At 39.3% G+C, this 23,051-nt stretch overlaps 1 protein-coding gene and 1 long non-coding RNA gene across 2 annotated transcripts in view; both read left to right on the top strand.

Moving 5' to 3' along the window:
- Nucleotides 1-23,051, top strand: part of lsamp (limbic system associated membrane protein) — a 530,554-nt gene that overhangs the window by 213,147 nt on the left and 294,356 nt on the right. The gene's annotated exons all lie outside the window — the stretch shown is intronic.
- LOC310730271 lies at nucleotides 14,257-22,763 on the top strand. Its single transcript, XR_014534788.1, has 2 exons — nucleotides 14,257-15,893; nucleotides 18,905-22,763. It is a non-coding gene; the product is annotated as an uncharacterized lncRNA (long non-coding RNA).

The following is a 23,051-nucleotide window of genomic DNA, read 5'->3' as shown; positions in this document are numbered from 1 at the left end:
ATTTTTAATACTGGTAGCTTTATATCAATATACTACGATGCTGTCGAATTCTGCATTCTGATTGGTCGGAAGGTGTCGATCTCTTAGAGTTCTCTAGTGTATGATTGGTTGGGAAAAAAAAAAAAAAATTTGATTTGGTGAAGCCTTTAACACACACATTATATATTATAGAAAGAAAGAAAGAAAGAAAGAAAGAAAGAAAGAAAGAAAGAAAGAAAGAAAGAAAGAAAGAAAGAAAGAAAGGTTCCTGGGTGATAGTGATGATAGCAGTGTCTCATTATTGTCACAAAAGGATATTCTTATTGCTAATGCGGTTGTGAGTTACGTCAGAGCTAAACGGGATAATTATCAGGTTTCAGTGTTCGCTCGAGTCAAGTCAAAGCAGGAAGCTTTTATGGTCATTTCGCTCGTATTTATCCGATGCTGTACACAGTGAAATGAAACGTTTAAACAGAGAACCCTTGTGCTACATAAAACAACATCGAGCTACAGAACAGAACACAGAGCTAGCAGACAATACAAAGCAGAACAGTGCAGGACAGATACACAAAATACACAAAATAGTGTCGTCTCCTATACCTTCCGTGTCACGTCATAAAATACAATGTGCAAAAAAAGAACTGCAAACAAACAGAGTACTTGTGAATATGTTCACTTCTGTATAGCAGAAGATGCTATATAGAAAATGTGCGCAAAACAGCAACAGGAGCAATTTGGTAAATAAAAAAAGCTTCTCACACGCCGTTTCTCACTCGGTGAACGTCCTATTAAAGAGAAATCCAGCATAGAACTAGTCTTGGATCAAACCCTGGACTCCAGCGGAACCGTGCAGTTGCGTGGAGGTGAAGCGAAGAGATTTGACTCGGCTAACCAGCAGGCTGTGATATGATGTGTGGAATGGCAATGATGGAAAAGTCCAACATTCAGAATGAAATAAACTCAGAATTTGAATATAAAATGAATGGAAAGTAACAAATTACTGTACATTTACTCACTTTTTTTTTTGGTGTCTACTTCTGTATCCTTTATATGCCATTTGCTTTTTACTTAATATGTGAAAGTGCGAAACTAACAGTAGACTCAAGATATGGCCTCTGTTTTGTTTTTTTTTTCTTGTATATTTTCCCACTTTAATTTGTGAAAGAGTCCCAATTAAAAACCAGTTTGAGATTTATATCTCCATGTCCTTTTTTTAAACTAGACTAGAATCCCCCACCCGCCCCCTCGCCCTTAAAAAGTTCCGTAAAACTCGCTACATTTTCCTCTGAACAAATTATACATGAGTTACAGTACTTTTCAGTTTTACTTGAGTAGAAGTACAAAAAGTACTTTTAGAGCAGTATCTTTACTAATACTTAAGTAAAAGTACTGTTATTTCAATGAAATTGAAATTGAGGCGGATATTTTTCTACCCTTTTTCACCTCTGGATGAATCTTGGACACCGATGGAGATCACATGTTCATTATAAAGATTAATATGCAAGTCGTTCGGGGCGAATTTTTCCCGAGGAGTTACTAATTACTCTTTAGTAAAGCCAGTGACCGCTATAGGTGTCTCACTTCTCACTCCGGGTAATTAGAGGCTCTCATTGAGGGCTGTGTTGAAGGAAGCAGCTTCAGGCCTTGACATTGACTTCCACTGCCCTGGATTTCCATCATTCTTGTAAGAAAATAGGACACAGTTCTGGCACAAAGCTTCTATTTTGACTCGGAATTCAAAGCCAGTTGAGGAGAAACTTTTACTGTCGTATTTAACTTGTAAAATTCTTTTTTACAAAAAAAAACACTTTACAGCAGTCTACTGTATGTATGCAATTATTTTTCTATATATTTCATTTTCATTTTTTAGAACGTTCTGAGTTTATTTATATTTTTTTTCCCCCTAACTCAATTTCCTGCTTCATTTGAATATAAAAAGGGATGTTATCGCGTTCTTCTGAGCTTTTTTTTTTACTTTGTCGTGTATTAACCACGTTCTGTGATCTGGCTAAGTGTGGTGTAGATGATGAGCTCCACAGTTCAAACTTGTGTTCTGTTTTCTCAGCTTCATTATCAAAACCAAATTGGATATTTTTTTTTCTCTTCTAACCAAGAACACTGCACTACTTCCCGAAAACACACACGTTGATTAGTTTGACTTATCGCCGTTGGCCGGAGGCGGCCGGAGAAGAATGAGGACGTCGGCACCGTCGGGGTCACTGGAGGAAAATGTTCAATTCGTTGATAGTGCAAATGAACTCTGTGCTCTGAATTTCAACAGAAAAATCAAAATGGGATTTTCATTACAGAAGTTTTAAGAGGACATGTCAGGAAATGAGCACATATTATAGTGGGGACATTTATTCAGTCACACATATTTAATCATAATATTATTATTCGTTTTAAAAGTACTAGTAGTATTAATTCCATTCAATTGTATTATTATTATTATTATCATTTACAACACTGGGCACCTTTTGAAATTCTGTTGTAGTTTTGCCTTCAAGTCTCCATTTTCATTTACTAAGTGCTTACCGTCCACAGCAGTCCACCTACAAACACCCTCAGCAGCTTTCCACCTATAAGTAGGACATCAGGGTGGATCAGGCAGGTCTGGAGAGCAGAAGGATGACTGAGATCTCATGTGGAGAGACAGAGAGGAAAAACAATGAGAGGGTTTATTAGTTAAAGAAAGTATTAGTAAGTGAGAGTAGGAGTATTAATTTTAGTACTAGAAGTATTAGTATTAGTTTTAGTGGTAGTAGGACAAGTTTTAGTTATGATAATAGTGGAAGGAGTATTATTAGTATGAGTAGGGTTATGATTCGTTTTTGTAGTAGTTTAGGTAATAGCTTCAGTAGCGATAGCAATAATATTACTACTAGTAAGAGAATTAGCATTAATTTTTATAGTAGTATTAGTGATTGTAGAAGTTTAGTCCTTTATCTAGATAGTTTTAGTATTATTAGTATTAATACTTCTAAAATAAGTAGTTTTAAATGTAGAAGTACTAGTGATTTTAGTGGTAGTAGGACAAGTTTTAATTATGATAGTAGTGGTAGGTGTAGGATTATGAGTAGGGGTAGTGTTGTTTTGTAGTTATTTTTATTGATTATAATAATAATAATAGTAGTAGGTTAGGTAGTAGCAGTAGTAAAGATATTACTAGGATTACTACTAGTAAGAATAGTAGTGTTTTTCTACTAGTAGTATAATTAGTATTAGTTTTACTGATTGGAGGATTTTTACTTTTATTATTAGTAGAGAAATTTCGTGAAATCTGATTATTAGCAATAATTTAGCAGTAGTAGTAACAGGATTATAAGCAGTTTGGAAAACCGGGAACATTGGAAATCGAGGCTTAGCGACGCACACATTAAACACATTAAACAAGACACTGCAAAGAAACCTGAAAAACACCGCAGACAATGAAAAACAAGACAAAACAGCAATAAATTCGAAAGAAAAGACAACGGGCGTGAATTTATATATAAACAAAACATGACAGGAACTCGACATTAAGCCCTGAAGTAGCGCGGTTAGCATCGAGAGACACAGCACACGGCGACAGAGCGAAATCTTCGAAGCCTTTCTTTGTAAATCAGCCGCAACATGTCACGCTCAGGACGCTTAATCCAGGACCTAACAAGGTGTCTAACGTGCGGAACCTACCGTACCATCACTTTGCAAACTATGCTATTTATTTGTATCCTGTTACTGCATGTGCGTTTGGTGTTTACTTTTTATTAGGTCTCTGTGGTCGTGTCTGACAAGCGGTCCTGTACCAATTTAAAACCCATTTACAGAACGCTGTAGAAGCAATTAAAGAATAATTGAGATGGTGTTATTTATTACATATGAGAATATCGAGTGTCTGCGTGTGTGTGTGTGTGTGTGTGTGTGTGTGTGTGTGTGTGTGTGTGTGTGTGTGTGTTGTTTATATTACATTTAATTCTGTACGGTGTAAATTAAGACATAATAAAATCGCCTGTAGAAAATGTATCTGTCCCTTTTGATCTCGTCTTCGGTGCATTAAAAAACAGCCTTCGGTGCTGCCGAGGCCACGAAGGTACGAGATGTTATTCAGCGCGTTGATGAATTCTTCCAATGAGTGAGTTCATGGTATTAATCTGGAGCAAAACGTCTAAAGAGAATGTAAGGTATGATCATAATCTTCAGTTGTAAATTACTAAACTACACAGTGGACTGAATTTTGGCCACACCCCTTAAAAACTACCTAACAAAGTTTTTTTTATACTGCCCCTAGTGGTGTACGATACTCCCTCCAGCTAACCACGGCAATTAGTCTCAAGTAATTTCTCTTGTAAATTGAAACTAGGAAAAGTTTGTGGTTGCATTTGTATAATAATAACCTCAGTCTGATCTCTGATCACGTCGAGCCTCGTGATGAAGCTTTCAATGCCAAAAGAAAGTACGTTTGATTAGACGTCATCCAGGTGACTTTCGGAGAGCGCTGGAGTGATACGACGCGTGAGACGAGTCTATTAAACCGCACAAGGCCACAACAGAAATCTCCAGAAAGTTGAAACGGTCACATGACTGCAGAATGAACTCTCGAGTCTTAAGTAATTCTGATAAGTGCAATGCTTATTTATATGCTAATTCCCGAAGGCGACGCACCATCCATTAGCTGCTCGTCAGCAAAGTAGACACGGCAATCCCGAGCGCTTCGACGTCCTGCTGTTAAGAGACTGTTCTTTTTCAGAGTCAGAGATTAAGCTTTAGGGAGTGTTATATAAAGAATTTAATAGCTGTATTTAACTTGGAGGGGGAAAAAGAAACAAGTGTGTTTTTTGACGGATTGCTGAGTATGTAGAATAACTTCGAAATGTTTATGAATTAATGCTCTAAAAAAAAAAAACCTTCTCAAACCCTCAGTCGGTTCACTTCTATTTCCAGGTGAAACTTTAAAACATACACCTGGGAAACCTGACTTTTTCACCCATATGTGGTTCTTCCTCCTCCACTCGATTGTAAATGACGTCTTTGGATGTCAGAGCATTCCATTTTTTCCTTCATGTGAACTACAAGACCCGAACCCCGGTTTAGCATGGCATTGTGCAAAGCCAGTTCCACGGGTTCGAGTGGAAGATCTCCTGCTATAAAGCTTGAAACCCATTGGGATGGATGTGAACGCTGACTGCGCCCCAGGCCTCCTCACCTCCTCACCTCCCTGACTTTTCTAACATGCTTATGGCTGAATAAAATCTTACACATCTCCACAAAATGTGGTGGAACACCTTCAGAGAAGAGTGGAGGTTGATATAAGAGCAAATGCAGGCTAAATGTGGAATGAGACGTCACCCACCCAACGCTCAAACTTCTTATGTATAGAGAACATATTAAATATGAAGCTCTAGAAAATCAATGAATCACTTCCAACCAGTCAGAATGCTATGGGATTTAAAGCAAGTTTTCTGGTACTGCTACAAAGCAAGGTTTTGTTGTTTGTTTAAGCACAAATACCAGTAAATGTTCTTCTGTTCATATCTGGTACTTGGGAACAACCAATTCTACATTCTGAGACACTTTGAGTCTCAGTGCATGTGTTTCTAGACTTTGGCTTTGCTCTTGGGTACATGGACAGGAAGTCCATTTCGATTCAGTACATGAGGTTGATTTGTTGGTCAGATCCCAATGCACAGGGCCTCAGTGTCTCTTAACAAGCCTTGATTTAATAGGTTTAGGCGTGCACTATTTTTATTTTTGCCAAAAAAGTACTTTTTTTAGACCAAGAAATTATAGATTACTTGTGGTAGAAATTAAACCATTCCATTGAATTCAGGATTCTTTGTCTAGAATTTTCATACGAAACTTTGCAGAAATAAATAGATGATGAAAACTTGAATGATCAATTTAACATTTCAAAATGAGTCCCGGTCGTTTTATCTCTAATGAGAGAACCAGTGGTGGGATTAATCCCTGAAATGATATGAGGAAGAAACATTAAAAGGAACTAGAACAAAAAAAACCCTGATCTTTGATAATAATTATTCAACTTTGGACATTGTGCTTATTATTGCTTTTAAATATAAAAAGTATCAGCAGACAGCCAATCATTAAACAAATTGAAAAAGTGTGATTTACAAAGGAAACTGGAAAAAAACATGAAAATAAGATTTTTCTTTTTATTTCCAGATGATAATGGCTTCTTCTTTCTTTCTTCCTAAAAAAAAAAAAAAAATACTAGCAAGCTTTTGCTTAGCTAGGCATTTTTTTTTTTCTGTCAAAGCCTTTTTTGTTTCACCATCAATTTTTCTTTCTTTTAATTCTAGAGCATTCTGTTTAATCTGTTTTATGAATTTTAATGATAAAAACTGAGACTAGGACTGAGACTCCTAAAGTACATAAACCCCTTTCTAACATACCCATTCATTCTCCTGGACATGTGAGCTCTAGAATAGACATGAAGGTAAACAAACAGAAAAACATCTTCTTGATGATGGCGGATTCCCTGTAATCATCTGCCTAAAGGAGGAGAAGTGGGCTGTTTTCATGACACAGCTGGATCTGCAGCTGTATTTGCTGCCATAAGGAACGCTTCTCACGTGTGCACACATTAGTATCAGCAGTAGAGTTAATAATTATAGCTTTCTTTCCAATCTAACAAACCAGTTCTCAGTCATTAGCCTCTCGAATTTATATGCCAGGGTGATTATTAAAGGTCCTGTTTACGGAAAGTCTTTCTACCTGCAGCACGGTTTCGTCCGTGTTATTTATTTTTTTTTATCCGTTTTTTTGTTACAGTGAGACTGACTATAATTATCACCATACATGTAAAAAGTCCATCATTTATTTAAGCTAAAAGTCTAAAGGTGATGACTAATGATTTCGGTCGGTTCTCTCTCTCTCTCGGTCCTCCTCTAGATGATCGAATTATCCTGCAGATCCCATTTACATAATGTTCATTTGTTAAGGCTTTGGCGGGACAGAATTGCGTTATAGATGTCCACCATTAGTTCCTCTGTGGAGAACTCGCGGTTCCTGCGAGCCTCCAGGGGCGTTAAGCAGCTCCGCTGTAGCGCAATCCATCACTAGCAGGCCACAGACACTTGATAAAGATCTGGGGAAGGAGTGACGTGGGGAAGAGGCTGAGTAGGGATAGGATATGACACCGACTTTATAGCGTTTGGCAGACGCCTTTATCCCGAGAGACTTAAACCCTGAGCAGGTCATCAGAATCGGATTTCTATCAAATTTAAATAAAATACACATTAAGCGATTTATTAAATGAAGTCAAATGAAATGTGTAGCAGCAGATATTCAATACGCAGTTATTGAACATGTAACAATTATATTATTATTATTATTATTTAAAAATAAAATGAGCAATTATATTCTAGGAGATGTAAAATATACATAACTAATGATCTTACCACACTGTATTCCATGCTACAAAGCAGTTTTGTTGTCCTAATAGCAAATAAATGCTAACACGTAACTAGCGATCTCGTATCCTGGAACTCGGTTCTGTCCTGCTGTCGGTGTAACATTTCTCACACCACTTTGTACTGTATATGCTCACATTCTTCACCATCAATCCATTCAGTTTTTCTTTTCAGGTATTTCCGCAGAACATTTGCACAGGAGCTAGAAATGTATTTATTTTTTGTTTGGATGCAGAACAAAGCATTTTCCAGAAGCTGCACTCATTATCCTGTTTAATTAGACCTCAGAGATTCGCCGTGGCCCGGAAAATATTTCATCCCTGTATATGTTTTCCACTGAGAGTCACAGCGAGCTTTGTGGTGTACAGTGTTCTCTCTAGAGGGGTTTTACAGACGTGCCCTCATGATGCCTGGTGATCACCTGTGAAACCTTGATCGGTTCTTTCAGTATCTGGTGGACAGGAATAAATAAATAAGCCGTAAAATGTTCCTACACTATTGGAACACCTGATTTTACTGCCATATGTGGTTCTTCTCCAAACTGTTACGACGATGCTGGAGGCACACTTCTGTACAGGACGTCTTTGGATGCGGTACAATAAAACTTTAACTTCCCTTGAACTTGGAAACTCAAACCCCTGTGCACAAAGCCAGCGCTATGAAGTTCTTTACATGGTTTGGAGAGAAAGATCTCCTTCTATAGAGCTCTGATCTCAACACCTTTGGGATAAATGTGAACTGCACAGGCCTCCTCACTTCCTTTCCTGCATCGGTACCTGAATTTACTAACACCCTTGCGGCTGAATGAATCTCTCCACAAAATCGAGTGGAACATCTTCTCACAAGAGTGGAAGGAATTTTAAGAGCACATTGCAAATATCGTCCTTATGACCAGGTGTTCGCAAACTTTTTGCAATGTGGTGCATCTCTGCTGCTTTTTTTTCTTGCAGCATGCACTCATCAAATACTGAGAGAACCAGTTCTGCTTCATCCCAGAGCTTCCAAACTGATGTACAAATTCCACTTGACCTCCATGTGTCTGTGTGGAGCGCTGCACTCTGTTCAATCCCTCTACCTTCAATACCATTTCTTTTCTACATTTCTTCACTGTGCTCTTGTTTGCCCTCGTGTTCTGTCATCCCTGCTGTGTGTGTGTGTGTGTGTGTGTGTGTGTGTGTGTGTGTGTGTGTTTGACAGGCAGGATGATGTTCCTGCACAAGCTGGGAGGACTGTCTTGTTCCTGACCTCCTGCAGAATAAAACAAACACTCTCCTGTATCTCAATCCCAGCTGACTGACTGTCTGTCTGTTTTCTCTACAGACAGAGAGACAGAAAGGAAGGAAAGCTGATGGACCATAGTGTTCTTCTTTCTGGTTTTGAGTTTCGTCATCTTGTTAAATAGAAAATGAATCACCTGCCAATCACATGACAATCACCTACATCTTTAACTCTACAATATTTTGGAGCAAATTACTGCTAAATTCCAACATCTGATCGAACCAGATGTGTCGTGTCAAATTGCTGTAACCTGAATGCTTCTTGAACGTCATGTTCCTATTTACTGTTATATTGAAGCTCCAATTTTCTGGGAAGATGTTCCACTAGATTTTGTGGCGATTTCTGAGATTTCATTCAACCACAACAAAGTCACTATTCAAGGAGGTCTGGGGTGCAGTCAGCATTCATCCCAAAGGTGTTGAGGTTAGAGCAGGAGGATCTTCCACTCTGAACCATGTAAAGCATATCTTCATGGAGCTTGTCCAAACCAAGTGGGTGCCAATTGTTTGGGAAAAGAACACATCTGGCCAGAAAATCAGTTGCCACATTAACTGCCTTCTATAAGTTCATGGGTTTGATTTAGTCCCAATAAGTCCCAGTACAATACAATGTGCTGGATCAAGTGCTATCTTGTAAATTGGCCTGAAAGCATTTTGAGTGCATTGGTAGAAACTTTAAGTTTAAGCTGCCTGGTAACTCGATTCTAAATGCTCTGAACTGCAAAGTCGCCAACTCCGAGCAAATTTCACGGCCGCATTGAGTCATGCTGGGGTTTTTTTTGCACTGCGCCTCCACACTCGTTGTGCATACTACATCTGGCCTTTACTAAGAGTTTCAGCCCCCACGGTACTTCATCTCCACCGGACTAGCGCAGCATTGCATAACCTCCTCCATCGGAAATCCTGAAAAAAACAACCATCTGCTCAGATGTGTACAAACATCTGTCTTGAGCTTCATCCTCTGACCTTCCATCTGCTCTTACATACAAATCGCCAATATAAATCAGCTCATTGCAGGATAGCTGAAAATGTCTCGAGCTCATGGTGTGGACGGGGTTTTTGTATTTCCCACGGGATTTGGGGGGGAAATGAGTTCTTATGTCAAGTCATATAGAAATCTACTATCTATCACATTTGCTCTGATTCTGGTCCCATCATACTGATGCATTGTGCGTTCCTACTTCTCCTTTTGAATGTCAGATGGTTGTTAGAACCAGAGTTTTTCTTCCCCTTCCTGAATACCCATTCAGAAATCTGATATATAGCAATACATTTGCATATTTTGCTATATATGTTCATGTTTGGATTTTGCAGATATAGAATATTATATATATAACATATTTTTCCAAATACACCTACATATATACAGTATATGACACATATATGCCTAGAAAATATAAAAATAAATATTAATTAATAAATTAAAATAAATTTTATATGGGTAAAGGATGTTTATTCTTGTATTTATATTTTTTATATATATTTGTATATGGCAAATAGCGTAAATGATTATATATATATATATAAAAATGGGCAAATAATCAGAAAAGAAGGGGTTATGTTTAAATGTTTTTATAAGGTTTTAATTGCAATTACACAACAGAAGTAACATCAAAATGAACAGTTCTTTAAAAGTTCTTTCAAATAAATTCAATACTAAAAAATCAAGTGGCAATCAAGAAAAAAAATGGATTTGATTCTGCGTTTTTGGGGTTTTTTTTTCCCCAAAGAAGAACCTGATAATTAACTTCATTAATATTCTTCATTATAACTTCATTTACATGTGCGTATTTGGCAAAACTGACCTCTCAAACGACTCTCTAGGGGTGTACCAGTGGTAAATCGTCCCCGGAGCAAATTCTACATGAACGTCTGGGACGCTATTTTTACACGGTAACTAATTCCAGAACTTCAGGTATCTCAAATCATAAAATATTTGTATCTTACATATGTACATATGTACTTTATTACATATGTCTAGAGCAAGCAATCGAACTACAAACATAATAAATCATATATATATATATATATAGCCATATATCAGATTTCTGTACGAGTAGAAGTTGCATACTGGATTCTGATTAGTCAGAGATCCTTTTTTGACCACTGCTTCCTTCAAATGTTTTTTTTCGATCTGTTCCTTCCCTGATTGGTCCGTCCTGTAGCTTATTTCCTGCTTTCATACTGTAATTATCCCTGCTGTATTTCCCACTGTAATTGCAACGTCTTGCATCAGTGTTTCTTGCAGGCTCGGGGAGTTTCTTGTATTTCTTTTTTCCTGATTTTGTCCTTGGCCTCAGTCATTTGGTTATAGATTATCCCTCTTTGTTTATTCCAACCCCGTTTGACCCCAATCTGTTGTACATGCACTTACATATTTCCAAAAAACAAATGAGTTTTTACAGGCAGACGGATTTTTATTTTTTGTTTTACAGTTTTGGACATTGAAATTTGATATTTATCATCACCTCATGATTATTATTAGATCCCTTCTTGAGAGTTGCATACTTTGAATTCACTGTGCTTTACTGATTTCTTTCATTTTTCTGGTGATTTAAATACTGTAATTAGAGCTATTATAATTTACCTAGAACACACATTTAAATATTTTACTTTAAGCATTCCTCTGATTTTGCTTTCTCAAATATGTACGCACAAAAACTGGTAATACATTACAAGATGTCAAAGGCACGGCTGCGTGTCGGATAACGTGTGAAAGCGAGTGTGATGCTATGTTTACCTGCACTGAGGTGTTTAACTAACAGTTGGAAGGCCATTTTAAGGCTACGTGTCATGATTTGAAGTTTGACGTGTCGAGCCGATGAGCGGCGGTAGCCGAGACGTCGCCGTGTTCCACCACGATGCGTGAAGGCACCGATTTCTGTGTAAGTAATGAGAGAAGGCTTCATTGTGCATGCATCTTCCATGCCGCTGACTGATGGGATTGGATGCGTGTGTGTGCTCGTCTGTTGATGAGGACTGGAGGGAATTTGTTTCAGATTCTGAATCAAATGTTTTGTCAATGCAAATTGATTTCATGCGAGACTGTGTGTGTCTGGATCCTGGGTTTTCTCGCAAACTAATCATGAAGGGCGCCGCCCACACGGAGATGCCGCCGGAGTGTGGTCCTCAAACCCAAGGTCCTTATGATTCAAATCATGGAGATCACTTACTGACCTACAGGCTGCTTAGGAAACAAGTGGAATGATTGCACCGCCGGGGTGTTAGGAGGTGGATTTGACTATCTGTGTCCGGCGATGAGCGATGGATTATGAATGCAGCTCAAGTGGTCAACAACTAGGAAGTAGAACAAGGGACGGAAATTGAACGAGCTCCCAAATGCCTCCCATATACTCATAATTTTAATTGGGAGTATCGACAGCATGCTGGCTTTGTTGTTTATGAGCTGGAGAGCTAAGCAGGTCTGTGGGTTTTGTCGTTGGCGACATCTGATCAATGCTAGCTCTTTACGATGACAAGGGAATTGCGAAGTATTGATTTATGAATGCGACATCCTTCCATGCAGGGCTCTGGGATAACAAATGAATAGTTTCCAAGTCCTGGCCAAATATCACTGTGTAATAATGGTAATAAAATAGTCTTGATCCGCCTGCCAGAGTCTGTCAGAATGTCGATCGTAACTGACACCTGAGACCAAAAACGTGAAGGAAACAAAAAAAGCATCGGGTATAGCTGGTTACTTTTGTACCCTAATGCACTGGTCATTACCATGACAACCTCTAATGTCCCTAAACTCAATCATACTTGGCCTAGAACATTCTGTTCTGATGTCCAGGCTCTAGTGAACACAGATGGCTGACTGGATGTGGGAGTTTAGAGTCTAATCCTGCATCTGCTACTAATGAACTCCTAATGATGAGTAAACCTGATCTCATGCAGAATGTACTGGAATTTGAATAATGAAGAGCTTTTTTTTTTTCTGGTGACAACCACCACTTCAACCCGAAAACAATTTTTAATCTGCTGTCAAAAAATAAAAAATAGAAAAGGTGAATCATAGTATCTTGGAATAAGGTTAGTAAGAACATCAGGAGTCATAAAAACATTGCTAATGTTTCGATTCCTACTTTCGTTAAAGCATTTGCAAGTGAGGCAACAAGCTGATCTTTTCATAACTCAAGCCAGAGATGGTCAGATCCTGGAGGTAGCTTGGGAACATCTAAGCTAATGTGTTTTTTATGCATTGAAGATGGACCAGTACCAGGGGACTACCTCGTGAGGTGCTTCTTTCTAAATACCCACAGTTCTTGACCTTAAGTGAGAACAGAGAGAATGACTTGCTTTTTGAAAATTAAACTCACCACCAAGGACTAGAAGACAATAAACAAACCTAATGCCCCAGGGGTAAGATACAAATAAATGACTTTACCAGAACATTTCACTGGAACCAGCCCTGGTGGTTTCCACAAGCATTTATGGCATGTGGGAGATGCCCTTATTCAAAGCAACTGAACAGTTGATGGCCCAGTTGTTTAAGAACCCTGCAGTGCAACTTAGTGGTACCGGGATATGAACTTGCGACCTTCTGATCCAGAGTCCAGTGCCTTACCACTGAGTTACAGCCTTCTGGTGACTGGGCTACCAACATAATCCAAGAGTGGTCACTTTGAAATTGCAACATAAACATTTTTGGCTCATCACAAGATAAAGAGGGGGGATTTATATGGCATTGGCAACATTTGGCAGACTTCCTTATAGAAAGTTACATACAACTAAATTCATTCATATCATTCAGTTCTCTCGGTTTTCAAACGTTTTTATCCGAAAATGCAGTTTTCAAATTTGTCAGCTTGGTGATGCTGTGGTTTAAACTCTTGAAGAAAGAATTCCACCAACTTCAACACTAAACTACCACTTTCTTTCAAGTCAGGTGGCAGCGATGTCATGAATTTACACTGATTAGACGAGTGAAGTAAAAATGATTTTCTGGCCAAATCAAACACTCTGTGAACTACAACCGCACACCCTCACGCACTCATCCCCCGGTTCCTGTTGGTAAATGTCAAACTGCTTATTGTTTAAAAAAAAAATAAATGATTCAAATGACATCCTTGATTTCTAAAAGTAACAAGAGTAGGTGGAGTGAAAAGGTCAGGCTGTGATCTGCAAAATGCAACATCTGACATCTTGTGATACATATGTGTATCATCATCATCATCATCATCATCATCATCATCGGCTAAACAAGAATAAATCAATGCTTTCTGGAGTATCAAACACCACAGTTACTGTACTTACTGGGCTGCAAGTGCATAAAATACCCCATGTAGTAGCTATTAATTCACATTACTCCCTGAAAAAAGCTTCTTTATTCCCAAAACGGCAAAAAAAAAAGGCACCTTTTATCTGTCTGACCTTTGCATTGTTTAGCTGCAGTTCTTAACATCTTTATCTTCAGCATTTGCACAAAAATGTATAGTCGTTTTATTCAGGGAAGAAACTATTAGCATAATTTAAAACAGATGTCAGGGCATAACAGGGTACATTTAGAGATGTATTTTGTGTGTGTGTGTGTGTGTGTGTGTGTGTGTGTGTGTGTGTGTGTGTGTGTGTGTGTGTGTGTGTGTGTGTGTGTCTGGTTCTTCTAGATGTTTGTTCCTCATAACATTTTTGGGGATTTTTTTTGTTGCCACTTCCACCACTGGCTTCCTTATTAAGGATAAACTTATAAAGACTAGTTTACAACACTGATTTATTTATTTATTTATTTAAAGCTGCTTCAGGACAAATGTTATGAGCGAATAAAATTGAATTGAAAAGACTGAATTTTTAGGCACAGTCCAAAACCGTCAACAAGATTGTGAGCTTTAATTTCAGTATATTACAAAGAGCATTTTATATATACATATATATATATATATATATATATATATATATATATATATATATATATATTTATAATTTTTTTATATGCAGAGTGTGAAGTCAGCAAGAAGCTGCCTGGTCTTTTAATTCTCCCCACACATCATTTAGTGTTCGTCAGATGCCATTTAACTTGCTAGTAAACTGCTTTTGTGTTTTGATGTACGTTTTGTGTGAACGATTTCCTCTTGATTACATTTTAAAACGTGTCAAACCCAAACACCCTGTTATAATTTGTGCCTTGCAGTCAAAAGTGGTTCAGAGGCAGTTTTTATTTCAAATGAGATGTTTAGAAGCAGAAATGATTTTTAAATGCGATATTTCAGTGCAAATGCCGGACAGCAGAAGTCTATGAATCTGTGTAAGACTGTAATCATGTCCTGAAAACTCAATAAATTAACCTGAAAAGCAAAAGGAGGGCATTATAATGAATCTGTAGAGGAGGAACTGTATTTGGAGTTTGTACTGATCAGGAAACAATATCAGCACTGGATGAAAACACGTCTCAGACACGTCTCGGTGCCATGAATCCCTCGCTGTAATAGGAAACAATTCTGCCTGTCTCCAGTTTGAGAAATCATCAGCGCTGCTGTATAAAGGAGTGTTAACAAGTGGAATATGTAAACACACGTTCTCGCACTCTCGCCGATGCTCTTGTGTCGGTCTGTTTGCACGTCGGGAGTATTTGTTTAGACATTTCGCTCGGCTTGTGTCTGCACACGTGTCGGAAGATGAAATTCACGTCTCGTGCTCGTTTTGTTTTAAAGCGCTAAAGCAGTAATGATTTGAAAATTCTTCGCACTTTTGGATGGGTTCTGTTTCCGTCGGAATTTTGGGTACGATTTTCTGGACATGAAAATCTGAAATATTATAAGTTGAGACGTGGTCCAGCCACCCAGAAGAAAGTATGTTGATCAGTATGGGGTGGTATACTGATTGCAGTACATCATTTATATATTGTATAATAGTGTACTGACTATACAGTATATACGCTTTAGTCGTAAAATCATAAAAAAAAATATATATATATATATATATATATATATATATATATATATATATATATATATATATATTACTATTATTATTTGCTGAGGGAACAATAGTTTATTAAGAACAAAATTAATTTTCAATAAAAAAAATCTCTTAATTTTTAAGCTAAAAACATTGTAAGCTTTTGAAAATTGCTGTGGTTTAAGACAGAAAACATCTGGATGTGTATTTATAATAAAAGAATCTATTTTTCTTTCCTAGAACACCGTGTCTAGGAAGGAGCGACAAACTCGCCCAATAAAACACCAATGCACTCATATTTACATTTTTATACACTATGATTTAAACACCAGTTTAACCCAGCCATTAGGGGGGCACAAGCCAGTGTACTCTTAGTGCCGGTCCCAAGCCCGGGTAAATGGGGAGGGTTGCGTTAGGAAGGGCATCCAGCGTAAAACATGTGCCAAATCAAATATGCGGATCACAAATGAGAATTTCATACCGGATCGGTCGAGGCCCGGGTTAACAACGACCTCCACAGGTATCGTTAGCCGACAGGGTACCGGTGGAAATTGGGCTACTGTTGGCCGAAGGAGGAGAAGGAGAGGAGGAAGGCGTCTACAGAGACGGCAGGAAAAGGAGCAGTGTAGGAGAGTAGAGGTTCGGGTTGGTACTTTAAATGTTGGTACTATGACGGGTAAAGGGAGAGAGGGAGCTGATATGATGGAGAGGAGAAAGGTAGATGTGTGGTGTGTTCAGGAGACCAAGTGGAAAGGGAGTAAGGCCAGGAACATTGGAGGTGGGTTTAAACTGTTTTATCATGGTGTGGATGGGAAGAGAAATGGTGTAGGGGTGATTCTGAAGGAAGAGTACAGTAAGAGTGTAGTGGAGGTGAAGAGAGTTTCTGATAGGGTGATGATCGTGAAGGTGGAAGTTGAAGGGATGATGATAAATGTCATCAGTGCCTATGCTCCACAAGTTGGCTGTGAGATGGAGGAGAAAGAAAGATTCTGGAGTGAATTAGATGAAGTGGTAGATGGTGTACCTAGGAAAGAACGATTGGTGATTGGGGCAGACTTTAATGGGCATGTAGGTGAAGGGAACAGAGGTGATGAGGAGGTGATGGGTAGGTATGGTTTTAAGGAGAGGAATGTGGAAGGGCAGATGGTGGTAGATTTTGCTAAAAGGATGGAAATGGCAGTGGTAAACACGTATTTTAAGAAGAAGGAGGATCACAGGGTGACGTATAAGAGTGGAGGAAGGTGCACACAGGTGGATTATCTTCTGTGTAGGAGATGCAACCTGAAGGAGATTGGAGACTGTAAGGTGTTGGCGGGGGACAGTGTAGCTAGACAGCATCGGATGGTGGTCTGTAGGATGGTTTTGGAGGCGAAGAAGAAGAGGAGAAAAGTAAGGTTTGAAAGAAGAATAAGATGGTGGAAACTGAAGGGGGAAGAGTGTAGTGTGAGGTTCAGGGAAGAGGTTAGACAGGGGCTCAGTGGTGGTGAAGAGGTGCCGGATGATTGGGCAACTACTGCAGGAGTGATGAGGGAGGCAGCTAGAAAAGTACTTGGTGTGACATCTGGAAATAGAAAGCAAGACAAGGAGACGTGGTGGTGGAATGAGGAAGTGCAGGAGAGCATTAGGGGAAAGAGATTGGCAAAACAGAAGTGGGATCGACAGTGTGATGAGAAGAGTAGGCAGGAGTACAAGGAGATGCGGCAGCAGGTTAAAAGGGATGTGGCGAAAGCCAACGAAAAGGCATATGAGGAACTGTAAAAGAGGTTGGACACTAAGGAAGGAGAAAAGGATTTATACCGATTGGCCAAGCAGAGGGACCGAGCTGGGAAGGATGTACTGCAAGTTAGAGCAATAAAGGATGGAGAGGGAAATGTGTTGACTAGTGAGGAGAGTGTGTTGAGAAGATGGAGGGAGTATTTTGAGCAGCTGATGAATGAGGAAAATCAGAGAGAGAGAAGGTTGGAGGATGTGGAGTTGGTGAAGCAGGATGTAGATAGGATTATTAAGGAGGAAGTGAGAGCAGCGATTAAGAGGATGAAGAATGGAAAGTCGGTTGGACCAGATGACATACCGGTAGAAGCGTGGAGATGTTTAGGAGAGATGGCAGTGGAGTTTTTAACCAGATTGTTTAACAGGATTCTGGAAGGGGAGAGGATGCCTGAGGAATGGAGAAGGAGTGTGCTGGTACCGATCTTTAAGCATAAGGGAGATGTGCAGACCTGCAGTAACTACAGGGGAATTAAGTTGATCAGTCACACCATGAAGTTATGGGAAAGAGTAGTGGAAGCCAGGCTGAGAGAAGAGGTGACCATCTGTGAGCAACAGTATGGTTTCATGCCGAGGAAGAGCACCACAGATGCCTTATTTGCTTTGAGGATGTTGATGGAGAAGTATAGAGAAGGACAGAAGGAGCTGCATTGTGTATTTGTGGATTTAGAGAAAGCGTACGACAGGGTGCCGAGAGAGGAGTTGTGGTATTGTATGAGGAAGTCAGGTGTGTCAGAGAAGTATGTGAGGGTGGTGCAGGACATGTATGAGGACAGTGTGACGGCAGTAAAGTGTGCAGTAGGTACGACAGACTGGTTCAGGGTGAAGGTTGGACTGCATCAAGGATTGGCCCTGAGCCCTTTCCTGTTTGCAGTGGTGATGGACAGGTTGACGGACGAGGTCAGACAGGAGTCTCCCTGGACTATGATGTTTGCAGATGATATTGTGATTTGTGGTGAGAGTAGAGAGCAGGTTGAGAAGAGCCTGGAGAGGTGGAGATATGCGCTGGAGAGAAGGGGAATGAAAGTCAGTAGGAGTAAGACAGAGTACATGTGTGTGAATGAGAGAGAGGGCAGTGGAGTGAGAGTGGAAGTTGAAAGGGGAAGTTTATAGGACTGTGGTGAGACCTGCGATGTTGTATGGATTAGAGACAGAGGCATTGAGTAAAAAACAGGAGGTGGAGCTGGAGGTAGCAGAGCTGAAGATGTTAAGGTGTTCGTTGGGAGTGATGAGGATGGACAGGATTAGAAATTAGTTTATTAGAGGGACAGCACATGTGGGATGTTTTGGTGACAAGGTGAGGGAGGCGAGATTGAGATGGTTTGGACATGTGCAGAGAAGGGACATGAATTATATTGGTAGAAAAATGCTGAAGATGGAGCCACCAGGTAGGAGGAAAAGAGGAAGGCCAAGGAGGAGGTTCATGGATGTGGTGAGGGAAGACATGCAGGTAGTTGGTGTAAAAGAGGCAGATATAGAGGACAGGGTGGTATGGAGACGGATGATCCGCTGTGGCGACCCCTAATGGGAGCAGCCGAAAGAAGAAGAAGAAGAATAAGAAGATTTAAACACCAGTTTATAAATTTAGTTGTTTTCCAATGTTAGTGCTAATTCTGTTCTTTAAACCTCTTAACCCTCTTGATTTATTCAGCGAGTGTGTAAATTGATCCGGAATCCCTACAGTAAAGTTTGGCCTTTTTTTTAATATATATATATATTTTTTTTTATTCAAATCCTAATAATGAAAAGTGAAAACCAGTTTGACATTCAACTTCATTAAAATCTCCTTGTGTCAATCCGAGTGTGTAAAAGCGACCAGTATTTGCCAAATGATTAAATTTCCTGCCCTCGAAGTCAAACTCTTCAGCACATAGCATGTCATTAACACCAGGTGTCATAACTCTTATAGAGAAATACAGTAATGATCAGGGATGAAGGAGAGATGAAATGTAGTTCCTTGTCTGTACCTGGAAGAGCAGAAGAGAGAGAATCTTCTGGAGAATCGCTATGGAAAGGGGTACAAGTATACAACGCATGGTGGACATTGGTGGAGGAGGGAAAAGTCAGTACACAATCAGAGGGAGCAACTTGACAAAAGGTCAATCCAAGAGCTGGTCAAGAGGAATGAGTCAGGAAGGGTCAGGAAACAATCTGGAAATTAAGGAGCATCTACACAAGTATTTGGTACCATTTCATTGCTATTTAAAACTCTACCACTAAATAAAGCCTGGTACTGGTTCACTAGGTCACGGACTAAGAATACCATCAATCTTAAAACCCTGTTGGGAAGGAAATATAGTAAGAAAAAGAGTTGTGCATATGTGTTTTATTTGTATTCTTTTTTTCACTCCTCTTTTTCGCTGCTCTCGAAGGAATACTTAACTTATTTTTGTTGCCCTTTAAATTAAAAAAAAAATGGGGAAAACATCCTACTGTGGAAATGAATTCCACCTCGAACAGTTCTGTTTGAAAGAGCACATTCACAGGGTTCTACCTCATGACCCAATAACACTTAAAAGAAAGTATCAGGTCAGATCTAGTGTTGATCTTGGATTGAACGTGGCTGTTTAACTTCCCACTGCACGGAAGGGTGTGTTGATTGGCATGGGCCTCAAGTCAAAGCTTTCAACTCCACTGAAAATGCCACTTCATTATGTAGCATACTATGATTTTAACATTTATTGCACCGATTTAGTGAAATGTTTGTCCTTACCGGTTAGAGTTCCTACTCAGCTCCTTGACAGTTCCTCATGGTTTCCTCTGCAGCAGTAGGAATTTTGAATTAGGCACCTAGGTGCTGTTAGCCACCAGTAATCTAGTGAGGCAGCACATTTGTTGTCTCTGAAGGCTAACTTTTGAGTGCTTGGCTTTAAGCTCTGCCAGTCAGTGCAGTTATCTCCATCCAGCCGTGGCCACTCGAGGCAGACTCTTTCTGGGTGCATGTGATTAGGATTATTGTTTTGGGAGCTGTTCAAGGTACTGAAGCAGTGACTGGCTGTGGTGATATCCCATGGTATTCCAGGTGCTTTAGCAGAACCCAGACCCTTTAATCGCTTTGAATCTGATGTATATTTAGATTTGGAATGTGGGGAGTAAAGTTTTAATACACATCATGATGAGTAATGCCTTTATATTGTGCCTGCAAGGCCGAGAGTTATTTTGTTTACCATCTGTTAAGCTCTGACATAGCCACAGGAGGCAGTAGTTAGCGTTAGGTCATTCATGCAAGATACATATCAATAAAACAACTCAGTTAAGGAGAAGAAATATGGAATGCGATATGGGAAATAAATCGAGAAGAGGAAATATAAAAATGCAGGATTCAAATCTTTGGGGAATTTTCTTCCACATTGTGACAAAGTCAAGTCAAAGTTAGCGGACAGCATTCAGGCAAAAGATACTTTGTCGGAAAGCCCATCATTCAGTTATCAAATGCACTTTTACAAGGACTGGCAATTCTTTTTGCCTCCAGTCCACTTGCAAAGGTCCCACCAGTGACCCAAGTTTGCATTCTGGGAAATGTGTAATTATAAAAATGGGAAGTTTTATGATGAGGGTTCTTCATAAAATGTCCATTTTGACATTGACAGAGACCAGAAGTGGAGAAATATCAAATCTAGATATCTGCTTTAAAGAACAGGATCGATATCCAACTCAACAGATTCAATTTAAAGTCAAATAATAGAATGAAAAAATAATAAAAATAAATTCTATCAGCACGGGAAAGGCTCTCAGTTTGAGATTTCCGTGTTCTTTGGAATAATTTATACTATGAAAATGTTACTTGAGAGCAACTACTCACATGATAAACACCTGACATGATATTCATTCATGATTTTTTATATCCGTATAGAAAATGTTTAACTTGGCTCACCAATCCCATTGATGCATGTCAGCACAAAGCATTAGCAAACCTGGAAAAGCCAAAAGTGGTAACAAATGAGTTGCAACAGCAGGAGAGAATGACGCTCAGAGCAGGCAGTAATGCCACGGTTCAGTATTAAAACCAGGCACCATATTTACAGCCCGTGGGTCCATAATGCACCTGTTTCCATTTGTTCTGAAACGCTTTACATTTAGCGTCAAAAATTAACTAACCATTTGATGCTCGGTAAGCATTTTTTTTCCCATCCATGTGACAACCAGATTCCGCCGAGAGAACTGCCGATGTGAATATAAAGCACGACCAGAATGATTCATTAGCGGCTAATGTGAAGTGAGCATTGCTTAAACTGCAAGGAAAGTCTGCATCAATATTCATGAGATGAGCCAGTCGATCTGCTCGGAAACCAGCATGAATATTGATGAGACGAAACCCGCCGGAGCCACCGAGTCCCTGAAACAAACATTCGTTCATAATTATTTTGCCTTATTTAAATCTAGACTCCTCTTTTTCTTTCATTTGGTGATCAAACATGACATTTGAATTTGATAGAAAGTGTAATACATCCAGTTCCAACAAACGGCTTTGACAAAGCTTGGTACTCTCGCTTTGTCTGAATTTACTGGATTTGCCATATTTCACATGAAATCTACAAAATTGTGGGTGGTTGTGTCTTGCAGAGGTGCCATTATTTATGGTCTAGGCATAATGTTTGATTTCTCACCTGTTCTTTAATGGGTTTGTGTTCTTTTTTGGATAAAAACAGCATCCAGTTTTCCATAAAATTCACTTTTTCATTCTACATTGAATCGTGTTTAAACTTTAATGTCACAGCTAGAAAATGTTTTCCTGAAGAATATATGGTCGAAACATGGAGCTCCACACCTGAGATACAGATAGAGGAACATTTCTTGAGGAACATTTCTCCAGCTTCACAAAGACCACACACACTATGGCCGCAAATATCGACTGGTTTGTGATGTGCAGAATCGGTCTAAACAAAGCAGTTCCATCAGTGAGATTGGATTTTTGGATTCGGGATGGAAGGGGAGGGAGGGGGGTTTGTTCTTTTTTTTTTATTATTGCTGCTCAAGGCTGATTGTTGAAAGTGAAGAAAACCACAAAAATCCCCTGCGGTGCTTCTGCGAGACTGTGAATCTATTTTGCAGGCGTAGCTGTTCAATAAAACATCGGCGTGCGCGCTCAGCTCAGCTAGCCGAGGGCGTGTGCTGTAATGCGATGCAGGGTGCAGATTCACGCCAGCTCAAATGTTAACCGATGTGAAGCGCGTGGAAAGGAATAATAAAAGCAGAAGCATGCAAAGAGATTACAAGATGCATGTACGAGTTAAAACGCGAGGGTTCGGTCTTCACCTGATGGGTCGAGAGAAACAACTCGCTGGCGCTTGGTGGTATCGATAATACAGTCGTGCCCTGGAGGCCAGAAGGTATAAAGTTCACATCTCAGCCCCACTAGTGGAGTATTGAGCGAGAACCTTCGCAGGAATTGGATTTTGACTCACTTGGAAAACACTCTGGGTAAAAAACATCTGCTGGAGGAAAAAAAAAAGAAAGGAGAGGAAAATGTACATAAAAATACAATAACATTTATGTGAGTTTCCATCTTTGAAGAATTGTAAAAAAAAATGCACAATGAATAAATATACAAAGAAATAAATAAGCAGTCCTCCTAACAATGTGTGCGTGTGTGTGCGCTATAACATTAATGAGAACCTGAAATCATTTGCGTGAGGGAATATGAATTTTTTACTATAAATAAATTAAAAAGTATGCAATTATTTATTACAATAAAAACAGGTTTATTGGATTTTGGTTGCGG

Source organism: Silurus aristotelis (assembly GCF_946808225.1).
Source record: "Silurus aristotelis genome assembly, chromosome: 8".
In the NCBI taxonomy this organism is placed as follows: Eukaryota; Metazoa; Chordata; class Actinopteri; order Siluriformes; family Siluridae; genus Silurus; species Silurus aristotelis.
This window is presented reverse-complemented; position numbering and strand designations above follow the sequence as displayed.